The sequence below is a fragment of the Chenopodium quinoa genome, unplaced genomic scaffold (genome assembly GCF_001683475.1).
Source record: "Chenopodium quinoa cultivar QQ74 unplaced genomic scaffold, ASM168347v1, whole genome shotgun sequence".
Lineage (NCBI taxonomy): Eukaryota > Viridiplantae > Streptophyta > Magnoliopsida > Caryophyllales > Amaranthaceae > Chenopodium > Chenopodium quinoa.
The window spans coordinates 4,039,907-4,056,958 of NW_018744704.1; the positions used below are offsets into that span (position 1 = coordinate 4,039,907).

General features: G+C 33.0%; 1 long non-coding RNA gene across 1 annotated transcript; it reads right to left on the reverse strand.

Annotated features, from left to right (window-relative positions):
• Positions 1–4,531: 4,531 nt before the first annotated feature.
• On the reverse strand, positions 4,532–9,040 carry LOC110702925. Its single transcript, XR_002507618.1, has 5 exons — positions 8,561–9,040; positions 8,265–8,393; positions 6,671–6,820; positions 5,794–6,001; positions 4,532–5,277 (listed from the first exon to the last, which is right to left on the reverse strand). It is a non-coding gene; the product is annotated as an uncharacterized LOC110702925 (long non-coding RNA).
• Positions 9,041–17,052: the final 8,012 nt, after the last annotated feature.

A 17,052-nucleotide genomic window follows, 5' to 3' on the forward strand; every position in this document is an offset into this window, starting at 1 on the left:
AGTTTCTTTTGACTAAAAACTTGTAACTAAACAGGTAGAAATCTTTTAAGGACATAATTTGAACAACAAGCAATATTTTGGGGACATAATTTACTTTATTTCCTTCTTTATTCAATTTTATTGCAATTTCAGTAGTTCATTTCATCATTACAATCACCACTGCTACACACATCAGTACCCCTAATTTCATAATACAATTGAGGACTTTCTGCTGCTGCTTGATTTTCTTCTTCAACGGTTTCAATTCTTCATGCACATTGTTTTGTCCTGAGCTATCCCTTGCATAACAGCTTCCTCTGCTCTGACTTTCCATGCTATGACCTTCTTCATGCATCTAAACCTTGCACCATTTGAAGCTATCACATGAATCACACTTATAATATAGCCTTTGTGGATTAGATGTTGAATATGAGCTTCTAATTGCATATTTTCTACCACAATTGCAAAATTTATTTGGAACCTTCACATATGCATACTCATGTTTTGAAGAGGATGTGTTTGACATGAAGTTCATGATTATGCAAAAAACATCAGCTATGTGAGTTTTAGTGTACTGTATATATAACAAATTGGGTGCAACGGCTAGATTTGCCCAAAAAAATTTAAAAAAATGTCAACCAAACTAGCCGTTACACTTGATATGTTTACAGGTATTTTGTGTAAAAATTTACAAAAGTAATGCCATTTGGTGAAATATATAGACTTTTCAATGGCATTTCATGAAATAAGATTTGCATTAACGGCCATCTAACTACAAGACATCATTAATGGCACGGGGTGTTAATATGCTATTTGTCAGTGGCATTTGGTGAATTTTGAAAAGTTGGATGGCATTTGGTGAAATTCGCAATTACTCAGTGGCATTTGGTGAAATAGCTGTAAAATAAAACTCTCAACTCTATGTACATGAACCTTAAAAATATTCTTTCCACAAACTTGAATAATAATAATAATAATATGATTTTAATTAATTCAGAACATTAATAATAATTTTTGTAAAAACTAATAATATTAATTTAATTAATTAAGAGAAGAGAAGAATAGATTGAAAACCGAATTGAAGGAGGAAAAAGAAGAAGAGGCACGACACTACGACAATGGCAGCAGCTCGTCGGCAAGTGGCTGCTGGTGGTTGGAGGTAGTGGCTGGCGTCGGTGGTCGACAGGTGGTGGTGGCAGCCGATGGTTTGGGGTGGTGGTTTGCACAAAAAACCGAGAGAGAAGAGGAGAGAAAACTGTGAGAGATTAAGAGAGAAAGAAGAGGGTTTTGGTGTGAGTTTTGGTTATGATGCAAGGGGTATTTATAGGCTTGAGCATGTAAGAATTAAGGCAATGTAGGAAAAATTATAATAAATTTGGTTTAAGGAATTACATGGAAAAAAGAGTTTAGGAATTTAGGAAAGTTTAGTTTATGGTGATTAAATTAAGAAATAAAGAATTAAGGTAAGTAGCTAGCTTAATCATGAAATATATAAAATGGTAAGTAAGCTTTGCTTAGGGAATAATTAAGAAGGATTTAAGGTAATTAGATTGTATGATCATATATTTATGAGAAGGGAATTAGGAATTAAGGAAATAAGGAAATTTAAGGAAGATAATTAGAATACAAAACTACTAAAATAATTAACCCTAAAATCCCATATGGTGGCCGAAAATATTGAGCCTTCCTATGCTCATTTTTTCGAACCCCAATACTAGTTTTTAGGAATTATTTTGCTAGATTTTAAGGATTAAAAATGATTTTGTAAATAATATATTTTGTAGAAAATAATTAATTAGAAAATATCATCTTAAAACTAACTTAATTAACCAAGAAAAATAAGATTTCTACACTTAGAAAATCCAAAATTACTAGCTAGTTAATTGGGATTTTCGGCCCTTTTAAATTTAATAAGGAAATAAAATTTGGTTTACTTAAAATATCTGAAATATATATGTAATTCGATTTTTATTAAAATAAAGTAAATGGATGATAAATCTTATCCAAAATTCAAAATAATAACTTAGTTTTGAAAATGTTTTTGGCGCCAAAATTTAAATATCATTTTGGCTCCAAAATTCAAATAGTGAAATAACTTACTAAAATACCCTTTTAAAAAATATTAATTAATTAATTAGAAAATACGTCTCAAAAATATGGGGTATTACATTTTCCTTGATCAGTTTCCCACTGAGGAAACACATGAATGAGGTGTTCATAACTTTCACACTTACTAAAGCTCTCGGGATCTCGTTTGGAATTTGATACTTTCTTTCTCGAGTTTTCGCCTTTTTGGTTTCTAGTTTTAAGAATTTTATAGAACCTCCTAAACTTTCTAACCAACACGACAACTTTTTCTTCATCGGACTCTGAATCTTCTTATTCCTCAACCCTAAGATCAAGTCCACGAGTTTTCGAACTCTCCGTGTTACTTGCTCCAATTAAGGATGCTCATAAGTCATGAGAGATCCAGCCACTTGCTCAATATTAAATTTGGTGAAATCCTTTGTTTCTTGCAATGCAGTAACCCTGGCTCTCCATTTCTCATCTTGTTGAAGACTCCTTAGTATATTTTGAACTAATCTATTAGTATAGTTTTTCAAAGAGATACTAACTCATTAGTTATGTGAGTAAAATGAGTAAACATTTTTTGAATAGATTCTTTTGGATTCATTTCAAAACCTTCATACTTAGACATCAAAAGATTTATTTTGGAATGCTTAAGAACTTCATTTGTTCTTTCAAAGTGACTTGCAACCCATATCTGCATTGCGTTCTTGCAACCCATGACTCGATTATGTTCATGGGGTCCAAGACCGCAGTAGAGTAGTTTTGTTGCTCTAGAATTAACCTCCATTTTTTCTTATAATCGTCTTTAATATACCCAAAGATTGGTTTAGGAATTACCTTATTTTCGGCATTGGTCGTTGTTACCTCATTAATCACCATTTTTGATATAACTCGCCACACTTAATAGTTTTCTACTTTGATGAAGATTTCCATGCGGTTCTTCTAGTAGGAACAGAATTTGAAGTTCAACATCGAAGGTCTTGGTGTAGAGTAACATTCTTCAAGTTTCTCGTGTGTGTTCATTTTCTGGATCTCAACTCAATAGGGTTGCCTGATTTCTTAGAGTAACCGGCTTTGATACCACGAGTTAACTAAGTTAGAACATACAAGTGGGGGGGATGAATTGTGTAGGAACTAGTGTTCCTAAATTTTGGGAAAATTAAAACATAGAACGAAATAAAGAGATGCAAAGAGATTTTTGGTTATAGTGCTGGATTTCTAACTAGGGTCTAAGGGGATTAGTTTGAAACTCTATTGGTGTAAATGTGTAATACTTGTTGTTTAAAGATATACACTTCATGCATTATATAACTATAAAGTGGAGTAATTGGAATCACAAACACAAAGCAGTCACCCTTGCCTTTGAGGCAGAATTTAAAACAATCAAAGAAAGCTTTTTGGGTGAGTATTTTTGGGAGCGTTAATCATATTATTTTGGTGTACTACTCTCAATGACCAGCACGATGCTCAAACTCAAATCTATTACCACTGCTATGTCATAAGCCCTAGATTGTTTGTAGGGGAAGCTGTGTTATGCTTACTTAGAACTATCTTCAGTATCTTGTACTATTTAAGTCTTTTACGCAGAAACTCTACTGTGTTTGTGCAAAACTACAAATAAACATTCATTGTGTAATTTTTTCCTTTTCCTATTTCGAATAATTTGTACGATTAAATTAATATGTAGACAAGGATATTATACATTCAACTTAACCTTATATATGGTTTCATGTCTATTTTAATAATAAATTATTACATATATGTATAATATTAAAATTGCATAGATGAAGTATTTGTAATTGAGATAGATAGTAATATAACGCAAAAAATAATATCAATTATGTAATATTTTTGGGAATTAGAATGATACTTGTACAATATATGTGCAATATATGCACAATAATAATATAAATTATATCATATATATGTTATATTTGAATAAATTTTGGATTTGTAGTTTATCACTGTGAGTTATGAAATAATTTTGTAGTGTTATGATAAAATATAATGATTGATAAAAAAAAATTAAATTAAATTATTATTATTATTCGTTGTTTTTTTAATCTTTAATTAATTAATTTACTTTTATTGATTGAATTTTTTTTAATTATCAATAATTTATATTTAAGGAAGTAAGGTATATGTACTTTATTCACTAGGCAAAAATTGCTAATCAGCACCGGTTCAAAACCCCCATTTCGCACCAGTTTTGAACTGGTTCTGATTTGAGGGATGCCAAATCCTAAGACTTGCGAAAACTTATTTTTCGCACCGGTTCTTGATGTAAACCGGTGCGAAAAGTCCCCAAAAATATTTTTTTTTAAAAAAAACTTTTAGCACTGGCTCCTTCTTTGAACCGGTGCGAAAAGTGGCCAAAAAAATTAAAAAAAAAACTATTAGCACCGGTTCTTTTCCAAAACCGGTGCCAAAAATGTCCCAAAAAAAATAAAAATAAAAGTTTTATTTTTTTTTTATTTTTGCATTTTTTTCACTTAAATTGATATATAAACACTAACATATATACAAAGTTACATATTTTCATTAAAACTGGACAAGACAGCATTGTAAGTGGATGTAAGGGCTCAAGAACAGCATACTGTTTTAGTGACTATTATTTTTCTTCTGTTTGGCTACTATTCTGTGTTGCTGTCCTGTTCCTAGTCTGAGTTCCAGTAGGAGCTGTCCTGGTCTTGTGCTGGTAGTTACTCTGCTGGCTGCTGTGTTGTTGTGTGTTTAGGTTGACAGGTTGCTCTGTTGTTTGATGTGCTGTTGTTTCTGTTTAGCTACGTTGTTGTGCCTCAGTCCTGTTCAGGCTGGCTGGGCGTCTGTTTAGCTTCTGTGGCTATGTTTCTGCTCTGTTCAGGCTGGCTGGGTGATTGGTTTTGCTTCTGTTTAGGCTGTCTTGTGCTGGTGGTTGCTCTGCTGGCTGCTGTGTTGTTGTGTGTTCAGGCTGACCTGCTGCTCTACTGTTTGTTGTGCTGCTGTTTCTGTTCTGCTGCGCTGCTGTGCCTCTGTCTTGTTTAGGCTGGCTGGGCATCTGTTTGCTTCTGTGGCTGTGTCTCTGTTATGTTCAGGCTGGCTGGGTGACTGGTTTGAGTTCTTGAGCTGCTGTGTTTCTGTTCTGCTCTGGTCAGGCTGTGGTGGGTGTTTGCTGCTCTGTGTAGTGTTGTGTTGCTTGCTGGTTTGGCTGCTTTGGGTCAGGCTGCTATGTTTGCTGGGTTCTGTCCTCTGTAAACCAAATAGCCCAACAAGCAGAAATCAGCTTCTGATCATCAGACACACACACACACACACAAGGAAAACATTGCAATTAGCAGGTGACCAATGTACACGCATGCAACACAAACAGACCAATGTACACTCATGCAACACAAACAATAGACCTATTTCCATGAACCATTATATATGCCAAATTTACAACTTAGAACAGATTTACCAAACCATAATCTTAGTTAAAATTTTAAGTTCAATGGGATCAAAATATACCTATACCATAAAGTCCATAATCAAGAAATCAGTCAAAATATACCCAAACAAATATATACCCACAAAATCAAATTAAATGACAACCAATACAATATTCACAATACATCCACTAAACAAAATACTGAAATTTCAAGATTCAAGTATCAAATACTCAAAAATACTCACAATTCAAATGCTCCGTAAACATATAATTCATTATGTATATTCACAATTTCAAAAGCTCAAATTACAGAAATGAGCAATCTCATAAACTGGTACCTGCAATTGAAGCTATCTTTGATAAATGCAAGAGACGCTTTCTTTCAGACAATGTTAAGTCCGTTTTTCTAGAATCTAGTTCTGTCTCCTTTTCGGAAGCTGAAAACAATCTTTTATCTCCAGAGAGTGCCAAACCATGAAGAGTTTTCGAAGCACCAGAATATTGATGAAGAAAAATTTCATGAAGCCACAGAAGATCTGGGTGATCCTTCAAAGATATAAGATGAAGAAATAAATATATATATATATAAAAAAAAGTCCCCTTAAAAAATTCTCTTTTGCTATTCTTTTGCACTCACCCACTGTTTCTATTATTAGACCTCTCTCTTCTGCCTTTGGATTTCCTCGATTAGTAACAGTGTATCTTATTAAAATGAAAAAGGAGCATATAGAAAGTTTGAAATGCTAGATGTACTTCAGAAAGATTGATTGTCCACTAGGCTAGTAAACAAGTAACAAAATGTTGAGGAATAGAATGAAAATTATGTAGTTAGAAAAACATACTGAGATAGTCAATACATAGAGTAGCGTGCAAGGGTAATTGAGCCACAATAATTCTCTAGATTTAAAGTTACACTTTGAATGACATAATTACATTTTTTAAACAATAAAAGTAAAAAAAATTAAAAATGAATAAATAAAGTAGCAAGAATTTCCTTTGAATTAGATATAAATAAATTAACGATAGAAAAAGAGCATCCCACTCGGCTACTTCTAACAAAGCATAATCATGGTGAAATTTTGCCATAGATACCTTTTAGATTAGGAAATTTTTTAGCAATGGAAATATTAAGAAGCAAAAGGAAGTACTGCAAAAGATGCAAAGATTCAACAATTTAACACAAAATTTTCCACTTTACCAGAATAAAGACCATACCATAAGCTCTTTAAGAAGATTGGAATCATTGAGGTCACAACAAATGTTCCAAAAAGTCTGATAGGCTTCATGCCGCCTTGCAACAGACAACAAATTTGATGACAATTCTTTAAGAGCAACTTCTTTCTGTTCTTCTTCATCAGCTGAATCCTACAAAATTCAAAGTTATACAATATTAAATCTGCAGTCTTGACACTGAACAATTTCCAAAAGAGGAGGTGTGTGTGTCTTGACACTAAACAATTTCATTCAATAAAGCCCATTCCAATCCCATTGCTGTCCAGCTTACACATCAAAGTTTAATTTATAAACTCCTTCACTCGTGGCACCATCCACTTCGTCCCCTCCACAGCTCCACTCCACTCATTCACTCAAGCTCACTGCTCACAGGCTCACAGCCTCACAGGGAGTCACAGGCACCCAAGAACATACCACAATAACCAGCTGAGAGATGGGTAAAAATATTGATGAATAAGTTAAAGGTGGGAAGATACAATAGGTATCAATACCTAACAACAAGGTCAACAACCAAACCCACACATAACAAAGACAAGCAAAGTGAAGCATACAAAGTGTGGTTAACAAAATTTGGGAACTAAACAAAGACTAAGGCCTTGTTTAGTTCAACTTATTTTTACTTATTTCAGAAAAAATAAGTTCAGATCAGAAAAAATAAGTTCAGATCACAACATCGTTTTATGTGCGGTTTTTTATCATTAAATATTCTTAATTTCGTAATGAAAAACATTGTGAAAATTACATATTAGTAAACTACACATTATTACGAATCTAACAAGATCCCACTCGATGTATTTTTTCCTTATAGATTATCGTACACTTAAGGTTAAAGTTTGGTCAAATTAGAAAATCAGATCAGATCAGACCAGACCAGACCAGACCAGGTTAGATCAGTAAAAATAAGGTGAACCAAACAAGGCCTAAGTATCCATAAAAAATGGGGGAAACAAAAAAATCTGTAATTATAGAGAAGGGTCAACTAAAGTTTAGATAACTAGTTGCAAAATGCATCAACAAAATAATTAATGTAAAAAATGATCAGTAAAGTTTACCATCTAACCATTATCACCTTTATGAACAAAATCATGAATATCAATATACGAAACAAGGAGTACATCTTTAAGAATCAAGCTTAATAAAGCACCCAATTTACTATTACAATAAATATCTCAAACTTGATAATACTACCCAACTGTCAAATAATGAATCACTAAGAAGGGGAGGAAAAAAAAACTGACTAAGAAATCTGGGGTTTATTAACCGGGAATTAATCGAAAACAAAGATTTCCGAGCATAGTTAACAGGATAAAGGTGTATAGCAGCATTTATTAGCAAGCCAAAGAATTTAGCCCTAACCCTAAAACCCTCAAAAATCAACAAATTAAAATCTTTAATAACAAAATTATGAAATCATCAACAATAATAATATTCAGATTATAAAACCAAATCAACCAACAATATTATGAAAAAAATAGGGTAAAGGAGAAGATATTATTGCTCATCACCATGAAGACGGTGGTAGACGATTTTCGATTAAGTTATTAACACAAATACACAATAACACTCAAAATCTAACCTTAGAGACTACTTCAAGCCTTCTAAGCCTTCAATGGAGGAAACGAGGAGAGAAAGCTCAGAAAGTCAGAACTCAGAAGCCGCTTCAATGGAGAATTTCGAGTACGCTCCACGCCTCCACAAACCAAACCTACAACAGATTAGCATTTTAGCAACCAAAATTGACTCAATTATCGACCCATAAGGCCACAATTATCCAACTTCGAACTTTCGAAGAACCCTAAAATCCTAAATTGAGTATATAGTGACAATTAATTAATTAAATTAGGTCAATGATTAAAGAAAAAGAAGATCTACCTTTGAGACTGCTTCTGTAGAGCCGTTGAGTTTTGTGGGTGGGTTTGTGTTTCGTAGGTGCTGGGTTGGGTTTCGTGGGGGTGGGGGATTTTGTGGGTGGTTTAGGTTTCGGCGATGGTGGGTTTCTGAGGAGAGAGAGGCGATGGTGGTGGACTGGTGGGTTCAGCGACGGTGCTGGCTTGGATGAATGATTTCGTGGGTGGTTAAGTTTTCGGTGATGGTGAGTTTTTGAGGACAGAGAGGCTAGATGAGAGGAGAGAGGTAGATGAGGAAATGAAAGTGAAAGAAAGAGACTGGGTTTTTTTATTTAGAAAGAGTTTTGGCACCGTTCGGTTTGAACCGGTGCGAAAAACAAACTTTTCGCACCGGTTTGGTTAGAACTTGTGCAAAAAACTAACTTTTCGCACCGGTTTGGTTAGAACTGGTGCAAAAACTCTATTTCCCAATCCCGCCTATTTTTTTTCGCACCGGTTTCCAAAAATCGGTGCGGATTGTGCGGTGCCTTTTTCATTTTTTCTACTAGTGATTATTCATAGGGGACACCACAACCTAATGCCTAAGACTTATAAAACAGAGAATTACTTTCTCCACTTTTTATGGTAAGGCCGTGTTATCTCACCTTACAAACATAAGGGCATGTTTTGTTTATCTTATTTTCACTTATTTTAGATCTAATAACTATATAAGTTTTGTTTAAAAAAGTAAGTTCTAGTAAGGGTTACCTAATTTTATACAACTAAAAAAAGGGTTAATAAGTTCAGATAATATAACATAATTTCATATAAATGAAAATAAGGTGAATAACACATAGTAGTTCAGATAATTTTCTATTAGGTCCAATAATTTAAATCAAGTTTAATAAGTCCAGTAAGACTTTTTATTTTATTATTATTATTTCTCTATTCTCATTTTTAATTCTCTAACAAACCACTATATCTATACTCATATATAAACTATTAGACCCTACAGAATACTAAGTGCGTCATAGGGACATGGCACACATGCTGATGAAAAACTTTGACCAATAATTTTTTTAATTATCAATAACTATATAAATGATAAAAATTGAATATTAATAATTTTAAAGATTCATTTTAATCATCCAAACTTTTCTTGATTTGCTTTTAATAAGCCCTACTTTTGTTTATTTTGTAATATCCGAACATTGACATGAGCTTTCCTCCATTAATCTCAACCGATCAGCAACAAGTTAATGATTTATTATAACAGATCACTTAGACACGTGCCAACAAGCAGTTGGTCTAAAATAATATAAATTTTTTAAAAAAGACAACTAGCCCCTACCCCTTCCCCTTCCCTCACCGTACACCTTAGCCCCAACCGCTAGGCAACCAGTTGCTATTTTTTACTTTTTGACTAATTAAGTTGTGACATGTGGCATTAATAACAAAAAATCAGAAATACTTGTCCTTTCATCAGGTCACTGATATTTGGTATGGTGGAGGAAACCCATGTCAAAGTTTAGATTATTATAAAATAAACAAAAATAGGGATTGTTGAAATTACATCAGGCAAAGTTTAATAGGTTTTATACGTAGTGGTCTCTGTTAGTTGCCATTATGTGGAAATTAGCTAAAAACTAGAATGTCAAGTGTTAGTCTCCCATGACTTGATTTCAATGCAATATTGTAATTAAAATATTTCAATCTACATATTACTGAAAATTATATGATCATACTATTTAGAACTTGAATTCGTAAACTATTTTAAATCAAAGCTGATTTCATACCATTTACTTGTAGTATATATTAAAATAAAGATATTTTCATACCATTTAGATACTGATTTTAACACCTAATGCCTATCTTGATTTCTTACAAAGTTTTAATGCTATTTATTTGTAATAAATTGAAACAAAACTAATTTTAAATCACCTTCTTTGTGCCGTTTTAAAATTATTTTTACAAAACTTAAATACTCTATATTGGTTCACTCTTTTTTTGGCTTATTCTAGTTAATTATACTAATCAAATGGTATTAATTTTAGTAATAATTTAATTAGACTTAATTAAATCTTATTTACGGATTAAAACTTTTTTTCACTTATACATGACTCCCAAAAATTAAAATTAATTTCAAATTTACACGGTTTTTAAAATGAAGAGAATGAGGTCGGGTTTTAATGGATGCATGCCACTTGTGAAAAGCGTAATTAATACAATATGTTTCCGTCATCGTTTCTCATGTTTAAGTCTTAGACCACTATAAAATAAATTTACTCATCCCTTATATTCTCAACTTCATTCTTTACATCTATTAACTAATAATAAAACAAAACATGCTGACATAATTTTCTCCAAAGCTGTACACATGTCGCTTTCTTATAAAAAAATTCCCACCCTAAGCTACTCTATTTTTATTGCTTTGAAAATTGTTTTAGGAATTATGACTACAAATGAAATCAAATAGATGCTTCTATAGACTACTATATAACCTGTTAATTGTTGAAAGCTAAAATAATAATTTTGAAAACTTTGGTGCTAATTGTATACATACTGTATAATGTTTTCCTTAGATTTCATTCATATGCATCCTTAAATCATTTTCATTCGACTATTCAATTATTAATTGTAAATAATGTGGTTCATATATATTATTAGTTGTAAATTATTTTTATAACAAATTCTAATCTTTATATACAATGTAATGGCTATTGTAAAAAAAAAAAAAAAAAAAAAAAAAAAATTAAAAAAATATACAATGTAATGTAATAGAACATAAGCTACAAGAAAGATTAATTTTAATTGTGCATCGCACGGAGATAACCTAGTTATTTATCAAAGAAATCCACGACCAAAAGCTACCAACAACAATAATGTTGAAACTATTGATAGCCATAATATTAACTTTAGGAGTCACAAAAATCAGCCATTATCTTACCCTTTTTCCCATCAAAATTTTAGTGAAAACAGAAAATGCAATGTGTAAGATTTTAATGTACAATACATTGGAGATGGTAGAGATTTTAGGCTTCAGCATATTCCAAAGAATGGTGAATTTAGCTTTTCATTAAAAACCAAGATTATTAAACAAATTGTCTATCTATGTAATGTCACAACTCCTAGCTTGGGTCATATAACTAAATACATCGCATTTGTAGATGACAAAAGTTTTGTAGATAATATATGTGGGGAGGCGTCATTGTAATAGGAAAGCAGCTGATGATGGGCTATACTTGTATAACCTTAAGACGACGGAAGGTATAATTCATTAGCGATGGCAAAAACCATTCTAGTGGTTACACCATCTTTGTCTAACGAATGAGTAATAATATACATGCCTTAAATTAATTAATAGACATTGATTTGATAGTAAATATGTATAGTAATCGTTTATTTTTGTATTATCTTTCTTGGTTTATGAGTCTTAAATTGTTGGTTCTCATAGCATCTTTTGGCATAAATTTCAATCATATCACATCACTATGGCTCATATATATAATAATACTAGGTAGGTTTCGTACCATGCACGATAATTTTTAGTAATTATTCTTAAATTAAAATTACATTAATAATTTGTCTAAAATATTTTAATGAAAAATTTATTATGAAAGAGCCTATTAGCCAGATAGGAATTTAGTGTTAATTAAAATTACGTTTAAATTTTAAACTATATTTGTCAATTTTTTTATTAAACAATCATTCAGTATCTTTATTTAATTTCGTAAAATTACCTGTAATACCCCTCATGATTGCTTTAAAAGGATTTGATATACTACTCATATTAACAAGTTGCATCTTCTTTTTAGGGAGCTCACATGCTAAGATACTCCACATTTAAGCGTGCTTGGCTGGGAGTAGTCTTGGGATGGGTGACCTCATGGGGAGTTTTCTCGGGGTGCACATGAGTGAGGACAAAATGCGCCGAAAGGAGTTGTGTTGGTCTGTGGGGACAGTTGTTGGCCTTTGATGCGCATTTCGTGACAATAGGCACCTCCCTAATTTGTTTGGGGTCGGGGTATTAAAAATGGTATCAGAGCAACCCTACGACCGTGTGCTGATCGTGGATAATTAATCCTATGTCAGTTGTCAATACCACTCATGATTGCTTTAAAAGGATTTGATATAATATTCATATCGATAAGATGCATCTTCCTTTTAGGGAGCTCATATGCTAAGATACTCTATAGTTAAGCGTGCTTGACTGAGAGTAGTCTTGGGATGGGTGACCTCTTGGGAAGTTTTCTCGGGGTGCGTATGAGTGATGACAAAATGCGCCGGAAGGACTTGTGTTGGTCTGTGGGGACAATTGTTGGCCCTTGATGCGCATTTCGTGACAATAGGCCCATTCCTAATTTGTTTGGGGTCGGGGTGTTAAATTACCACTAAAAAACTAAAAAAAAAAAAAGCAGAAAAAAGCTCACTAAGAATCAGTTTGTGTCATTATTGGCAAATTTATTTTAATATCCACAATTATATATTGTTGATTTGTTATAATTCCAATCATAAACTATTGAATTAAAGGAAATATATAACAATAGTATTAGTATTTGGTTGATGTTCGCATCATTTTGATTGTAGCTCCTAATTCATAATTTAATCAAAAAGGATCTAGAAAGTAAATTGGTGTTGTAATAAACGTAGTACATTACACTCCGCATGTCACAAATTATGTTAAGAATCTGTATTTTTTCCCCTTCAATTTATAGTTGTTAATATTTTTGTGGAAGGATACATCAAATCTATTATTCCAAGTAATTTTTAATATTTGATAATCTAGTTAGTTTCTTGGATATACTATAGTTTAATAATAAAAAAAAAAATTTAAGAAAATAAACTTGTTGTAATAATTGTAGTACATAACACTCTATATGTCCCAAATTATATTAAAAGTCTAATTTTTTTTATTATTTAAATTTATGTAATAGTCCATATATATTATGGAATGATATATCAAATATTTTATTTATGTAAAAGTATGCTATAGTTTATTTATGTATAAGATTATTTGTTTCCTAAATTGATTTTTTTTTAAAAATAAAAAATTAAGGGATATATTAGGAAATGACACGTGTCATTGTTGATGTGTCTTTTAGTATATATTATTATTGTATTATATTGACAAAGAAAATAAGGGTATCAAATAAAATAATTATAATGACAATAAATTTGACCAAAAAATTATATAAAATATTATAAATAGACTCAGTATTAAAAATATGAAATATATGTGAAATAAAATAATTAAATATGTGATAGTTATAAGGAAAATTTGTTAAAAAAAGACTTTTAAATGCATCATTTTGCCAAAAAAAAATTTTAAAAGCTTTATCGTAAAAAAAAAACCCGAAGTTAATTTTTTTTTTTTTTTAAAACAACCTAGTAGCACTAATTTCATTAATTAACTGCTAATCCCTTTTAATTACTCTTTAACTCTTACTTAACTATTTAATAATTAAATTAATTTATAAATTAAAAAAATAAGAGAGAAAACCACCACCCCACCACCAGTCAACCACCCTTTCCCCCTCCCCTTGCAGCAGCCCCACCCCCGGAGACTTAACTCCGCCGCCGGCGGATCCCCCCTCCTTAAACCATGGAAGCAGCCCCCAATCTCCATAATCGTTGCCATATAACCTAATTCCATGTCTTCTCCACTGCAATCGCCGCCGCAAAAGAAGCAGAAAACCACCAGGGTGTTCTTATGCACTTTTCTTCTCTATCCTTGAGGTCTGTTCTTACCCTTGACTATTCTAAAAATTTTGAGGCTCTTGATTACAGAGATGGTGGTTTTCGTGGCTGAGGTGGTGCGTAAATGGAGAATTGGGGTTTAGGGGTTTTGGAAGAAATGGTTGGGAAAGGAGAGAATGAAGGGTTTGTGGCCTAGAAGTAGCCGCCATTGTTGAAGGCATTGAAGGTTGAGGAGAGAGAAAAAGTGAGATATTTAAGAAGAAGAAGAAGAAGAAGAAGAAGAAGAAGAAGAAGAAGAAGAAGAAGAAGAAGAAGAAGAAGAAGAAGAAGAAGAAGAAGAAGAAGAAGAAGAAGAAGAAGAAGAAGAAGAAGAAGAAGAAAGGGGGTTGATGCCAGGGTTTAGGAAGGGGACGACTGATGGCGGAGGTAGGTCTCCGCGGGTGGTGGCTGCTGCCAAGGGAAGGGGAAAGGGAAGGGGTTGGCTGACTGGTGGTGGGGTGGTGGTTTTCTATTAATAGCGACTCCACTGGAGATTTAGAGATTACGTGTATAAAAATTACTTCCTCTGTTTTTTTTTTTAAATTTCCCCATTGGAAGTTCAACACTATTTATTAGATCTATTTTGGCCAATGTTTGTGAATTATACATAAAAACAAATATAGTCTTGTGTATACTTGTTAAAATCGTATCATTGAGTAGTGTTTTAGGGTTTTTTGTCCCTCGGGAGAGTTACGTCACCAAGATTGATTTCCCGCCGGCTGTACCTGCAAAACAACGGAAGCTCCGAGTGTTTGGAGTTCCGACTCCGACGATCAAGTTAGAAAGTGTTCGGAGTGATGTAAAAGTGCGGAAAGTAAAATGAGATCTTCTCGGATTCCGAGATCAAGTAATTTCTCTGTTTTCGGGAGAAATGATTGTGTAATAAATGAACGTGTCCCTAAAATGGGGGAAATCTCCCTATTTATAGGGTCGTTGGTAAATGTGCCCCTACCTAGGTCATTCTGACCTAGATTTGGGGGGCTGTGCCGTTTTGCGGCTTTTCTCGGGAATTGGGCCCTGAAGGACGTCTTTTTTCCCTACTGATTGGGAGTGGCACGTGTCAGCTGAGGATTGGTTCATTTTGAACCTCTCATAAGGTGACACGTGTCACCCTCTAATTAGGCCACGTGGCCGAGGTATTTTTACCCAAAACATTTTCCCCTCACAGGGGTGACGTGGAGTGCCACGTGGTTCCTGTGACACTTGTCACTTAGGAATTGGTGAACAGTTTTAACTCTTCACCTTCTAGGGGTGTAACACCCCCAAATCTCCCTCTACGGAAGATGTAGAAAAATACGTATAAATACCGTAGAGATAGACTTAGGCGTATTACCACCGCGTGATAACGCAAGACTTATACTTCAAAATACTTTTGCAGCGGAAATTCTTTATTCTTTATTAATAATACTTCAAATAAAACTGTTCATTATTTATGACATAAAAAAAAAACAAAGTCAAACTTTTCTCTAAGCTAGGTGAAATTCCCGTGGACTCCCATATGCATCAATTAACTTCCACCTGAAAAGTTCACCTGCTTACCATGAATGGTAAACAGGGCAAAGGCAAAACAAAAGCATGCATTAGCAAATTATGCTAAGTGGATTATGTGTGAGATAAGTAAAACATCAATTAAATCATTTAAGTTTAATTCCAATAATTCCAAAACAATCTTCCCAACATCATACTCATGTAAGAGCTTTTCCAATGCAATTCTTTCAAGACAAGTTCAAACTCAATCGATTACGTTCTAAAACCAATTCCTCACTAAGTGTGCACACCCCCCAAGTGGTTTACTTTATGAACAAAGGCCAATCTTAATGAAAGACTAGGTCATGCAAATTCCATAGTCTTCTCTAATCCATTCCCTAAGTGGGATTCATAACCATATCGATTGATTCGCTTAAAAGCACCTTTTAAAAAAAAATCCCGTATTCTTGAATATCAAGAAACCTGTAAATCATTTTTAATCCAATCATTTTTAATAATTTTAATCACAATTCAAAATCTCTTTTGGCTAACCAAAATCATTAATTTAAATCATCATAAAACATAATCTCATAAGAAACATAATAAAATATAATTTCATAGACAACTTTCGAAGATATCAAACCACATAACGTACCTTGATCGTAATACGAGCGATTCACACAATTACTTCACTTAATCACGAACACCCTACACAATATTATAACCTTAATTAATATAAGGCTATCAAATAAGCACAACAACTTAACCAATATATCCTATATGTGCATGAATTTATTGTAATGTATCATTATATTTTAATAAAATAATTTTCTGTTTTTTTTATAATATAAATAATTTTCTGTTTTCGTACTATAATTTATGCAAGAAATAATATATATTCATTTATAAATGCTTAGTAATGTAAAACAAGGTTAGGAGAAAGGAGAAATTGAAGGATGGAGATGGAAACCAAAGGCAAAGGAGGAGCAAGGGGTGGCCGACAGTGAGAGGTGGAGGCTGCTGGTGGTGGTGACTGGTGGTCGCCGGCGGCAGCAGGTGGTCGCCGGTGAGGGTGGTCGCTGGTGATGGTTGTGGCCGGAAATTGGGGGAGGAAAAAGAAGAGGAAAACCGTGAGGGAGAGAGAGATTTCTTGAGGTTTTAATATGTGTCTTGGGGTGTTTGGAAGAGGGGTATTTATAGGTGTTTAGGTGATGAGTTTATAGAAATTTTGGGTGGGTATAAATTATGGCAATTTCAAAGAATAATGGGAATTAGGGTTTTAAGGGTTTAGGAAATAATTAAATGTATGGAAGAATATTAGATTTTAGTTTGGTC